Source organism: Pelophylax lessonae, assembly GCF_965119305.1.
Source record: "Pelophylax lessonae genome assembly, chromosome: 6".
Classification (NCBI taxonomy): Eukaryota; Metazoa; Chordata; class Amphibia; order Anura; family Ranidae; genus Pelophylax; species Pelophylax lessonae.
Genome location: NC_138773.1, coordinates 1,179,554 through 1,193,670, shown reverse-complemented (window position 1 = coordinate 1,193,670; position 14,117 = coordinate 1,179,554). Strand labels below are relative to the sequence as shown.

General features: G+C 49.0%; 1 protein-coding gene across 5 annotated transcripts in view; it reads right to left on the bottom strand.

Moving 5' to 3' along the window:
* The window catches only part of FBRS (fibrosin), an 89,886-nt gene that overhangs the window by 65,754 nt on the left and 10,015 nt on the right, over nt 1-14,117 (bottom strand). The gene's annotated exons all lie outside the window — the stretch shown is intronic.

The following is a 14,117-nucleotide window of genomic DNA, read 5'->3' as shown; positions in this document are numbered from 1 at the left end:
GGAGGGACAGAAGACCAGGTTCCTATAACAGATCTCAGTGGATGGACAGGAGACCAGGTTCCTATAACAGATCTTAGTGGATGGACAGGAGACCAGGTTCCTAGAACAGATCTCAGTGGAGGGACAGGAGACCAGGTTCCTATAACAGATCTCAGTGGAGGGACAGAAGACCAGGTTCCTAGAACAGATCTCAGTGGAGGGAGAGGAGACCATGTTCCTATAACAGATCTCAGTGGAGGGACAGGAGACCATGTCCCTATAACAGATCTCAGTGGAGGGACAGGAGACCATGTTCCTATAACAGATCTCAGTGGAGGGACAGGAGAACATGTTCCTATAACAGATCTCAGTGGATGGACAGGAGACCATGTTCCTATAACAGATCTCAGTGGATGGACAGGAGACCATGTTCCTATAACAGATCTCAGTGGATGGACAGGAGACCATGTTCCTATAACAGATCTCAGTGGAGGGACAGGAGACCATGTTCCTATAACAGATCTCAGTGGAGGGACAGGAGACCATGTTCCTATAACAGATCTCAGTGGAGGGACAGGAGACCATGTTCCTATAACAGATCTCAGTGGAGGGACAGGAGACCATGTTCCTATAACAGATCTCAGTGAAGGGCCAGGAGACCAGGTTCCTATAACAGATCTCAGTGGATGGACAGGAGACCAGGTTCCTATAACAGATCTCAGTGGATGGACAGGAGACCATGTTCCTATAACAGATCTCAGTGGAGGGACAGGAGACCATGTTCCTATAACAGATCTCAGTGGAGGGACAGGAGACCATGTTCCTATAACAGATCTCAGTGGAGGGACAGGAGACCATGTTCCTATAACAGATCTCAGTGGAGGGACAGGAGACCATGTTCCTAGAACAGATCTCAGTGGAGGGACAGGAGACCATGTTTCTATAACAGATCTCAGTGGAGGGACAGGAGACCATGTTCCTAGAACAGATCTCAGTGGAGGGACAGGAGACCATGTTCCTAGAACAGATCTCAGTGGAGGGACAGGAGACCATGTTCCTATAACAGATCTCAGTGGATGGACAGGAGACCAGGTTCCTATAACAGATCTCAGTGGAGGGACAGGAGACCATGTTCCTATAACAGATCTCAGTGGAGGGACAGGAGACCATGTTCCTATAACAGATCTCAGTGGAGGGACAGGAGACCATGTTCCTAGAACAGATCTCAGTGGAGGGACAGGAGACCATGTTCCTAGAACAGATCTCAGTGGAGGGACAGGAGACCATGTTCCTATAACAGATCTCAGTGGATGGACAGGAGACCAGGTTCCTATAACAGATCTCAGTGGAGGGACAGGAGACCATGTTCCTAGAACAGATCTCAGTGGAGGGACAGGAGACCATGTTCCTATAACAGATCTCAGTGGATGGACAGGAGACCAGGTTCCTATAACAGATCTCAGTAGAGGGACAGGAGAACATGTTCCTATAACAGATCTCAGTGGAGGGACAGGAGACCAGGTTCCTATAACAGATCTCAGTGGAGGGACAGGAGACCATGTTCCTAGAACAGATCTCAGTGGAGGGACAGGAGACCATGTTCCTATAACAGATCTCAGTGTATGGACAGGAGAACATGTTCCTATAACAGATCTCAGTGGATGGACAGGAGACCATGTTCCTAGAACAGATCTCAGTGGAGGGACAGGAGACCATGTTCCTATAACAGATCTCAGTGGAGGGACAGGAGAACATGTTCCTATAACAGATCTCAGTGGATGGACAGGAGACCATGTTCCTATAACAGATCTCAGTGGAGGGACAGGAGACCATGTTCCTAGAACAGATCTCAGTGGAGGGACAGGAGACCATGTTTCTATAACAGATCTCAGTGGATGGACAGGAGAACATGTTCCTATAACAGATCTCAGTGGAGGGACAGGAGACCATGTTCCTATAACAGATCTCAGTGGAGGGACAGGAGACCAGGTTCCTATAACAGATCTCAGTGGAGGGACAGGAGACCATGTTCCTATAACAGATCTCAGTGGAGGGACAGGAGACCAGGTTCCTAGAACAGATCTCAGTGGAGGGACAGGAGACCATTTTCCTATAACAGATCTCAGTGGAGGGATAGGAGACCATGTTCCTAGAACAGATCTCAGTGGAGGGACAGGAGACCATGTTCCTAGAACAGATCTCAGTGGAGGGACAGGAGACCATGTTCCTATAACAGATCTCAGTGGAGGGACAGGAGACCATGTTCCTAGAACAGATCTCAGTGGAGGGACAGGAGAACATGTTCCTATAACAGATCTCAGTGGAGGGATAGGAGACCATGTTCCTAGAACAGATCTCAGTAGAGGGACAGGAGACCATGTTCCTAGAACAGATCTCAGTGGAGGGATAGGAGACCATGTTCCTAGAACAGATCTCAGTGGAGGGACAGGAGACCATGTTCCTAGAACAGATCTCAGTGGAGGGACAGGAGACCATGTTCCTATAACAGATCTCAGTGGATGGACAGGAGACCAGGTTCCTAGAACAGATCTCAGTGGAGGGACAGGAGACCATGTTCCTAGAACAGATCTCAGTGGAGGGACAGGAGACCATGTTCCTAGAACAGATCTCAGTGGAGGGACAGGAGACCATGTTCCTATAACAGATCTCAGTGGAGGGACAGGAGAACATGTTCCTAGAACAGATCTCAGTGGAGGGACAGGAGACCATGTTCCTATAACAGATCTCAGTGGATGGACAGGAAACCATGTTCCTAGAACAGATCTCAGTGGAGGGACAGGAGACCATGTTCCTATAACAGATCTCAGTGGAGGGACAGGAGACCATGTTCCTATAACAGATCTCAGTGGAGGGACAGGAGACCATGTTCCTATAACAGATCTCAGTGGAGGGACAGGAGACCATGTTCCTATAACAGATCTCAGTGGAGGGACAGGAGACCATGTTCCTATAACAGATCTCAGTGGAGGGACAGGAGACCATGTCCCTATAACAGATCTCAGTGGATGGACAGGAGACCAGGTTCCTAGAACAGATCTCAGTGGAGGGACAGGAGACCATGTTCCTATAACAGATCTCAGTGAAGGGACAGGAGACCATGTTCCTATAACAGATCTCAGTGGAGGGACAGGAGACCATGTTCCTATAACAGATCTCAGTGGAGGGACAGGAGACCATGTTCCTAGAACAGATCTCAGTGGAGGGACAGGAGAACATGTTCCTATAACAGATCTCAGTGGAGGGACAGGAGACCATGTTCCTAGAACAGATCTCAGTGGAGGGACAGGAGACCATGTTCCTATAACAGATCTCAGGGGAGGGACAGGAGACCATGTTCCTATAACAGATCTCAGTGGAGGGACAGGAGACCATGTTCCTAGAACAGATCTCAGTGGATGGACAGGAGAACATGTTCCTATAACAGATCTCAGTGGAGGGACAGGAGACCATGTTCCTAGAACAGATCTCAGTGGATGGACAGGAGACCATGTTCCTATAACAGATCTCAGGGGAGGGACAGGAGACCATGTTCCTAGAACAGATCTCAGTGGAGGGACAGGAGAACATGTTCCTATAACAGATCTCAGTGGATGGACAGGAGACCAGGTTCCTAGAACAGATCTCAGGGGAGGGACAGGAGACCATGTTCCTAGAACAGATCTCAGTGGAGGGACAGGAGAACATGTTCCTATAACAGATCTCAGTGGATGGACAGGAGACCAGGTTCCTAGAACAGATCTCAGTGGATGGACAGGAGACCATGTTCCTATAACAGATCTCAGTGGAGGGACAGGAGACCATGTTCCTAGAACAGATCTCAGTGGAGGGACAGGAGACCATGTTCCTAGAACAGATCTCAGTGGAGGGACAGGAGAACATGTTCCTATAACAGATCTCAGTGGATGGACAGGAGACCAGGTTCCTAGAACAGATCTCAGTGGAGGGACAGGAGACCATGTTCCTATAACAGATCTCAGTGGAGGGATAGGAGACCATGTTCCTATAACAGATCTCAGGGGAGGGACAGGAGACCAGGTTCCTAGAACAGATCTCAGGGGAGGGACAGGAGACCATGTTCCTATAACAGATCTCAGGGGAGGGATAGGAGACCATGTTCCTATAACAGATCTCAGGGGAGGGACAGGAGACCATGTTCCTATAACAGATCTCAGTGGAGGGATAGGAGACCATGTTCCTATAACAGATCTCAGTGAAGGGCCAGGAGACCATGTTCCTATAACAGATCTCAGTGGAGGGACAGGAGAACATGTTCCTAGAACAGATCTCAGTGGAGGGACAGGAGACCATGTTCCTATAACAGATCTCAGGGGAGGGACAGGAGACCATGTTCCTATAACAGATCTCAGTGGAGGGACAGGAGACCATGTTCCTATAGCAGATCTCAGTGGAGGGACAGGAGACCAGGTTCCTATAACAGATCTCAGTGGAGGGACAGGAGACCATGTTCCTATAACAGATCTCAGTGGATGGACAGGAGACCATGTTCCTATAACAGATCTCAGTGGAGGGACAGGAGACCATGTTCCTAGAACAGATCTCAGTGGAGGGACAGGAGACCATGTTCCTATAACAGATCTCAGTGGAGGGACAGGAGACCAGGTTCCTATAACAGATCTCAGTGGAGGGACAGGAGACCATGTTCCTATAACAGATCTCAGTGGAGGGACAGGAGACCAGGTTCCTAGAACAGATCTCAGTGGAGGGACAGGAGACCATTTTCCTATAACAGATCTCAGTGGAGGGATAGGAGACCATGTTCCTAGAACAGATCTCAGTGGAGGGACAGGAGACCATGTTCCTATAACAGATCTCAGTGGAGGGACAGGAGACCATGTTCCTATAACAGATCTCAGTGGAGGGACAGGAGACCATGTTCCTAGAACAGATCTCAGTGGAGGGACAGGAGAACATGTTCCTATAACAGATCTCAGTGGAAGGACAGGAGACCATGTTCCTATAACAGATCTCAGTGGATGGACAGGAGACCATGTTCCTATAACAGATCTCAGTGGAGGGATAGGAGACCATGTTCCTAGAACAGATCTCAGTAGAGGGACAGGAGACCATGTTCCTAGAACAGATCTCAGTGGAGGGATAGGAGACCATGTTCCTAGAACAGATCTCAGTGGAGGGACAGGAGACCATGTTCCTAGAACAGATCTCAGTGGAGGGACAGGAGACCATGTTCCTATAACAGATCTCAGTGGATGGACAGGAGACCAGGTTCCTAGAACAGATCTCAGTGGAGGGACAGGAGACCATGTTCCTAGAACAGATCTCAGTGGAGGGACAGGAGACCATGTTCCTAGAACAGATCTCAGTGGAGGGACAGGAGACCATGTTCCTATAACAGATCTCAGTGGAGGGACAGGAGAACATGTTCCTAGAACAGATCTCAGTGGAGGGACAGGAGACCATGTTCCTATAACAGATCTCAGTGGAGGGACAGGAGACCATGTTCCTATAACAGATCTCAGTGGAGGGACAGGAGACCATGTTCCTATAACAGATCTCAGTGGAGGGACAGGAGACCATGTCCCTATAACAGATCTCAGTGGATGGACAGGAGACCAGGTTCCTAGAACAGATCTCAGTGGAGGGACAGGAGACCAGGTTCCTATAACAGATCTCAGTGGAGGGACAGGAGACCAGGTTCCTAGAACAGATCTCAGTGGAGGGACAGGAGACCATGTTCCTAGAACAGATCTCAGTGGAGGGACAGGAGACCAGGTTCCTATAACAGATCTCAGTGAAGGGACAGGAGACCATGTTCCTATAACAGATCTCAGTGGAGGGACAGGAGACCATGTTCCTAGAACAGATCTCAGTGGAGGGACAGGAGACCAGGTTCCTAGTGGAGGGACAGGAGACCAGGTTCCTAGAACAGATCTCAGTGGAGGGCCAGGAGACCATGTTCCTATAACAGATCTCAGTGGAGGGACAGGAGACCATGTCCCTATAACAGATCTCAGTGGATGGACAGGAGAACATGTTCCTAGAACAGATCTCAGTGGAGGGACAGGAGACCATGTTCCTAGAACAGATCTCAGTGGAGGGACAGGAGACCATGTTCCTAGAACAGATCTCAGTGGAGGGACAGGAGACCATGTTCCTATAACAGATCTCAGTGGAGGGACAGGAGAACATGTTCCTATAACAGATCTCAGTGGAGGGACAGGAGACCATGTTCCTATAACAGATCTCAGTGGAGGGACAGGAGACCAGGTTCCTATAACAGATCTCAGTGAAGGGACAGGAGAACATGTTCCTATAACAGATCTCAGTGGATGGACAGGAGACCATGTTCCTAGAACAGATCTCAGTGGATGGACAGGAGACCATGTTCCTAGAACAGATCTCAGTGGAGGGCCAGGAGACCATGTTCCTAGAACAGATCTCAGTGGAGGGACAGGAGACCATGTTCCTATAACAGATCTCAGTAGAGGGACAGGAGACCATGTTCCTATAACAGATCTCAGTGGAGGGACAGGAGACCATGTTCCTAGAACAGATCTCAGTGGAGGGACAGGAGACCATGTTCCTATAACAGATCTCAGTAGAGGGACAGGAGACCATGTTCCTATAACAGATCTCAGTGGAGGGACAGGAGACCAGGTTCCTAGAACAGTTCTCAGTGGAGGGACAGGAGACCAGGTTCCTAGAACAGATCTCAGTGGAGGGACAGGAGACCATGTTCCTAGAACAGATCTCAGTGGAGGGACAGGAGACCATGTTCCTATAACAGATCTCAGTAGAGGGACAGGAGACCATGTTCCTATAACAGATCTCAGTGGAGGGACAGGAGACCATGTTCCTATAACAGATCTCAGTGGAGGGACAGGAGACCAGGTTCCTAGAACAGATCTCAGTGGAGGGACAGGAGACCATGTTCCTAGAACAGATCTCAGTGGAGGGACAGGAGACCATGTTCCTATAACAGATCTCAGTAGAGGGACAGGAGACCATGTTCCTATAACAGATCTCAGTGGAGGGACAGGAGACCATGTTCCTATAACAGATCTCAGTGGAGGGACAGGAGACCATGTTCCTATAACAGATCTCAGTGGAGGGACAGGAGACCAGGTTCCTATAACAGATCTCAGTGGAGGGACAGGAGACCATGTTCCTAGAACAGATCTCAGTGGATGGACAGGAGACCATGTTCCTAGAACAGATCTCAGTAGAGGGACAGGAGACCATGTTCCTATAACAGATCTCAGTGGAGGGACAGGAGACCATGTTCCTATAACAGATCTCAGTGGAGGGACAGGAGAACATGTTCCTATAACAGATCTCAGGGGAGGGACAGGAGACCATGTTCCTAGAACAGATCTCAGTGGAGGGACAGGAGACCAGGTTCCTATAACAGATCTCAGTGGAGGGACAGGAGACCATGTTCCTAGAACAGATCTCAGTGGAGGGACAGGAGACCAGGTTCCTATAACAGATCTCAGTGGAGGGACAGGAGACCATGTTCCTAGAACAGATCTCAGTGGAGGGACAGGAGAACATGTTCCTATAACAGATCTCAGGGGAGGGACAGGAGACCAGGTTCCTAGAACAGATCTCAGTAGAGGGACAGGAGACCATGTTCCTAGAACAGATCTCAGTGGAGGGACAGGAGACCATGTTCCTAGAACAGATCTCAGTGGAGGGACAGGAGACCATGTTCCTATAACAGATCTCAGTGGAGGGACAGGAGACCATGTTCCTAGAACAGATCTCAGTAGAGGGACAGGAGACCATGTTCCTAGAACAGATCTCAGTGGAGGGACAGGAGACCATGTTCCTATAACAGATCTCAGTGGAGGGACAGGAGACCATGTTCCTAGAACAGATCTCAGTAGAGGGACAGGAGACCATGTTCCTAGAACAGATCTCAGTGGAGGGATAGGAGACCAGGTTCCTAGAACAGATCTCAGTGGAGGGACAGGAGACCATGTTCCTAGAACAGATCTCAGTGGAGGGACAGGAGACCAGGTTCCTAGAACAGATCTCAGTGGAGGGACAGGAGACCATGTTCCTATAACAGATCTCAGTGGAGGGACAGGAGACCAGGTTCCTATAACAGATCTCAGTGGAGGGACAGGAGAACATGTTCCTATAACAGATCTCAGTGGAGGGACAGGAGACCATGTTCCTAGAACAGATCTCAGTGGATGGACAGGAGACCATGTTCCTATAACAGATCTCAGTGGAGGGACAGGAGACCATGTTCCTAGAACAGATCTCAGTGGATGGACAGGAGAACATGTTCCTAGAACAGATCTCAGTGGAGGGACAGGAGACCATGTTCCTATAACAGATCTCAGGGGAGGGACAGGAGAACATGTTCCTATAACAGATCTCAGTGGATGGACAGGAGACCATGTTCCTAGAACAGATCTCAGTGGATGGACAGGAGAACATGTTCCTAGAACAGATCTCAGTGGATGGACAGGAGAACATGTTCCTATAACAGATCTCAGTGGAGGGACAGGAGAACATGTTCCTATAACAGATCTCAGTGGAGGGACAGGAGAACATGTTCCTATAACAGATCTCAGTGGAGGGACAGGAGACCATGTTCCTATAACAGATCTCAGTGGAGGGACAGGAGACCATGTTCCTATAACAGATCTCAGTAGAGGGACAGGAGACCATGTTCCTATAACAGATCTCAGTGGAGGGACAGGAGACCATGTTCCTAGAACAGATCTCAGTGGAGGGATAGGAGACCATGTTCCTAGAACAAATCTCAGGGGAGGGACAGGAGACCATGTTCCTAGAACAGATCTCAGTGGAGGGATAGGAGACCATGTTCCTAGAACAGATCTCAGTGGAGGGACAGGAGACCATGTTCCTATAACAGATCTCAGTGGAGGGACAGGAGACCATGTTCCTATAACAGATCTCAGTGAAGGGACAGGAGACCATGTTCCTATAACAGATCTCAGTGAAGGGACAGGAGACCATGTTCCTATAACAGATCTCAGTGGATGGACAGGAGACCATGTTCCTATAACAGATCTCAGTGGAGGGACAGGAGACCAGGTTCCTAGAACAGATCTCAGTGGAAGGACAGGAGACCATGTTCCTATAACAGATCTCAGTGGAGGGACAGGAGAACATGTTCCTAGAACAGATCTCAGTGGAGGGACAGGAGAACATGTTCCTATAACAGATCTCAGGGGAGGGACAGGAGACCATGTTCCTAGAACAGATCTCAGTGGAGGGACAGGAGACCATGTTCCTATAACAGATCTCAGTGAAGGGACAGGAGACCATGTTCCTATAACAGATCTCAGTGGATGGACAGGAGACCATGTTCCTATAACAGATCTCAGTGGAGGGACAGGAGAACATGTTCCTAGAACAGATCTCAGTGGAGGGACAGGAGACCAGGTTCCTATAACAGATCTCAGTGGAGGGACAGGAGACCATGTTCCTAGAACAGATCTCAGTGGAGGGACAGGAGACCATGTTCCTAGAACAGATCTCAGTGGAGAGACAGGAGACCATGTTCCTAGAACAGATCTCAGTGGAGGGACAGGAGACCATGTTCCTATAACAGATCTCAGTGGAGGGACAGGAGAACATGTTCCTATAACAGATCTCAGTGGAGGGACAGGAGACCAGGTTCCTATAACAGATCTCAGTGGAGGGACAGGAGACCATGTTCCTAGAACAGATCTCAGTGGATGGACAGGAGACCATGTTCCTAGAACAGATCTCAGTGGAGGGACAGGAGACCATGTTCCTATAACAGATCTCAGTGGAGGGACAGGAGACCATGTTCCTAGAACAGATCTCAGTGGAGGGACAGGAGAACATGTTCCTATAACAGATCTCAGTGGAGGGACAGGAGACCAGGTTCCTATAACAGATCTCAGTAGAGGGACAGGAGACCATGTTCCTAGAACAGATCTCAGTGGAGGGACAGGAGACCATGTTCCTAGAACAGATCTCAGTGGAGGGACAGGAGACCATGTTCCTAGAACAGATCTCAGTGGAGGGACAGGAGACCAGGTTCCTATAACAGATCTCAGTGGAGGGACAGGAGACCATGTTCCTAGAACAGATCTCAGTGGATGGACAGGAGACCATGTTCCTAGAACAGATCTCAGTGGAGGGACAGGAGAACATGTTCCTATAACAGATCTCAGTGGAGGGACAGGAGACCATGTTCCTATAACAGATCTCAGTGGAGGGACAGGAGACCATGTTCCTAGAACAGATCTCAGTAGAGGGACAGGAGACCATGTTCCTAGAACAGATCTCAGTGGAGGGACAGGAGACCAGGTTCCTATAACAGATCTCAGTGGAGGGACAGGAGAACATGTTCCTATAACAGATCTCAGTGGAGGGACAGGAGACCATGTTCCTAGAACAGATCTCAGTGGATGGACAGGAGACCATGTTCCTATAACAGATCTCAGTGGAGGGACAGGAGACCATGTTCCTATAACAGATCTCAGTGGATGGACAGGAGAACATGTTCCTAGAACAGATCTCAGTGGAGGGACAGGAGACCATGTTCCTAGAACAGATCTCAGTGGAGGGACAGGAGACCATGTTCCTAGAACAGATCTCAGTGGATGGACAGGAGAACATGTTCCTAGAACAGATCTCAGTGGATGGACAGGAGAACATGTTCCTAGAACAGATCTCAGTGGAGGGACAGGAGACCATGTTCCTATAACAGATCTCAGGGGAGGGACAGGAGAACATGTTCCTATAACAGATCTCAGTGGATGGACAGGAGACCATGTTCCTAGAACAGATCTCAGTGGATGGACAGGAGAACATGTTCCTAGAACAGATCTCAGTGGATGGACAGGAGAACATGTTCCTAGAACAGATCTCAGTGGAGGGACAGGAGACCATGTTCCTATAACAGATCTCAGGGGAGGGACAGGAGAACATGTTCCTAGAACAGATCTCAGTGGATGGACAGGAGAACATGTTCCTAGAACAGATCTCAGTGGAGGGACAGGAGACCATGTTCCTATAACAGATCTCAGGGGAGGGACAGGAGAACATGTTCCTATAACAGATCTCAGTGGAGGGACAGGAGACCAGGTTCCTATAACAGATCTCAGTGGAGGGACAGGAGACCATGTTCCTATAACAGATCTCAGTAGAGGGACAGGAGACCATGTTCCTATAACAGATCTCAGTGGAGGGACAGGAGACCATGTTCCTATAACAAATCTCAGGGGAGGGACAGGAGACCATGTTCCTAGAACAAATCTCAGGGGAGGGACAGGAGACCATGTTCCTAGAACAGATCTCAGTGGAGGGATAGGAGACCATGTTCCTAGAACAGATCTCAGTGGAGGGACAGGAGACCATGTTCCTATAACAGATCTCAGTGAAGGGACAGGAGACCATGTTCCTATAACAGATCTCAGTGAAGGGACAGGAGACCATGTTCCTATAACAGATCTCAGTGGATGGACAGGAGACCATGTTCCTATAACAGATCTCAGTGGAGGGACAGGAGACCAGGTTCCTAGAACAGATCTCAGTGGAAGGACAGGAGACCATGTTCCTATAACAGATCTCAGTGGAGGGACAGGAGAACATGTTCCTAGAACAGATCTCAGTGGAGGGACAGGAGACCATGTTCCTAGAACAGATCTCAGTGGAAGGACAGGAGACCATGTTCCTATAACAGATCTCAGTGGAGGGACAGGAGAACATGTTCCTATAACAGATCTCAGGGGAGGGACAGGAGACCATGTTCCTAGAACAGATCTCAGTGGAGGGACAGGAGACCATGTTCCTATAACAGATCTCAGTGAAGGGACAGGAGACCATGTTCCTATAACAGATCTCAGTGGATGGACAGGAGACCATGTTCCTATAACAGATCTCAGTGGAGGGACAGGAGAACATGTTCCTATAACAGATCTCAGTGGAGGGACAGGAGACCATGTTCCTATAACAGATCTCAGTGGATGGACAGGAGACCATGTTCCTATAACAGATCTCAGTGGAGGGACAGGAGAACATGTTCCTAGAACAGATCTCAGTGGAGGGACAGGAGACCATGTTCCTATAACAGATCTCAGTGGAGGGACAGGAGACCAGGTTCCTATAACAGATCTCAGTGGAGGGACAGGAGAACATGTTCCTAGAACAGATCTCAGTGGAGGGACAGGAGAACATGTTCCTAGAACAGATCTCAGTGGAGGGACAGGAGAACATGTTCCTATAACAGATCTCAGGGGAGGGACAGGAGACCATGTTCCTAGAACAGATCTCAGTGGAGGGACAGGAGACCATGTTCCTATAACAGATCTCAGTGAAGGGACAGGAGACCATGTTCCTATAACAGATCTCAGTGGATGGACAGGAGACCATGTTCCTATAACAGATCTCAGTGGAGGGACAGGAGAACATGTTCCTATAACAGATCTCAGTGGAGGGACAGGAGACCATGTTCCTATAACAGATCTCAGTGGATGGACAGGAGACCATGTTCCTATAACAGATCTCAGTGGAGGGACAGGAGAACATGTTCCTAGAACAGATCTCAGTGGAGGGACAGGAGACCAGGTTCCTATAACAGATCTCAGTGGAGGGACAGGAGACCATGTTCCTAGAACAGATCTCAGTGGATGGACAGGAGAACATGTTCCTAGAACAGATCTCAGTGGAGGGACAGGAGACCATGTTCCTAGAACAGATCTCAGTGGATGGACAGGAGACCATGTTCCTATAACAGATCTCAGTGGAGGGACAGGAGAACATGTTCCTAGAACAGATCTCAGTGGAGGGACAGGAGACCATGTTCCTATAACAGATCTCAGTGGAGGGACAGGAGACCATGTTCCTATAACAGATCTCAGTGGAGGGACAGGAGACCATGTTCCTATAACAGATCTCAGTGGATGGACAGGAGACCATGTTCCTATAACAGATCTCAGTGGAGGGACAGGAGAACATGTTCCTATAACAGATCTCAGTGGAGGGATAGGAGACCAGGTTCCTATAACAGATCTCAGTGGAGGGATAGGAGACCATGTTCCTATAACAGATCTCAGTGGAGGGACAGGAGACCATGTTCCTAGAACAGATCTCAGTGGAGGGACAGGAGACCAGGTTCCTATAACAGATCTCAGTGGAGGGATAGGAGACCATGTTCCTATAACAGATCTCAGTGGAGGGACAGGAGACCATGTTCCTAGAACAGATCTCAGTGGAGGGACAGGAGACCATGTTCCTATAACAGATCTCAGTGGAGAGACAGGAGACCATGTTCCTAGAACAGATCTCAGTGGAGGGACAGGAGACCATGTTCCTATAACAGATCTCAGTGGAGGGACAGGAGACCATGTTCCTATAACAGATCTCAGTGGATGGACAGGAGACCATGTTCCTATAACAGATCTTAGTGGAGGGACAGGAGACCATGTTCCTATAACAGATCTCAGTGGATGGACAGGAGACCATGTTCCTATAACAGATCTCAGTGGAGGGACAGGAGACCATGTTCCTATAACAGATCTTAGTGGAGGGACAGGAGACCATGTTCCTATAACAGATCTCAGTAGAGGGACAGGAGACCATGTTCCTATAACAGATCTCAGTGGAGGGACAGGAGACCATGTTCCTATAACAGATCTTAGTGGAGGGACAGGAGACCATGTTCCTATAACAGATCTCAGTGGAGGGACAGGAGACCATGTTCCTATAACAGATCTCAGTGGAGGGACAGGAGACCATGTTTCTATAACAGATCTCAGTGGAGGGACAGGAGACCAGGTTCCTATAACAGATCTTAGTGGAGGGACAGGAGACCATGTTCCTAGAACAGATCTCAGTGGAGGGACAGGAGAACATGTTCCTAGAACAGATCTCAGTAGAGGGACAGGAGACCAGGTTTCTATAACAGATCTCAGCGGAAGGACAGATTTCAGCGGAGGGACAGGAGGATAGATCTCAGCAGAAGGAGAGGGGGACATGGGGTGGATTCCTAAAGGCACATTAGACTGTGCAGTTTGCAAGTGAAGTTGCTCCAGATCTTATTAAATGAGGGGAAGCTCTGCTGACTTCCATCATCCAATCATGTTTTTTTTTCCTTGCATGTGATTGGGTATTCCTTGCTT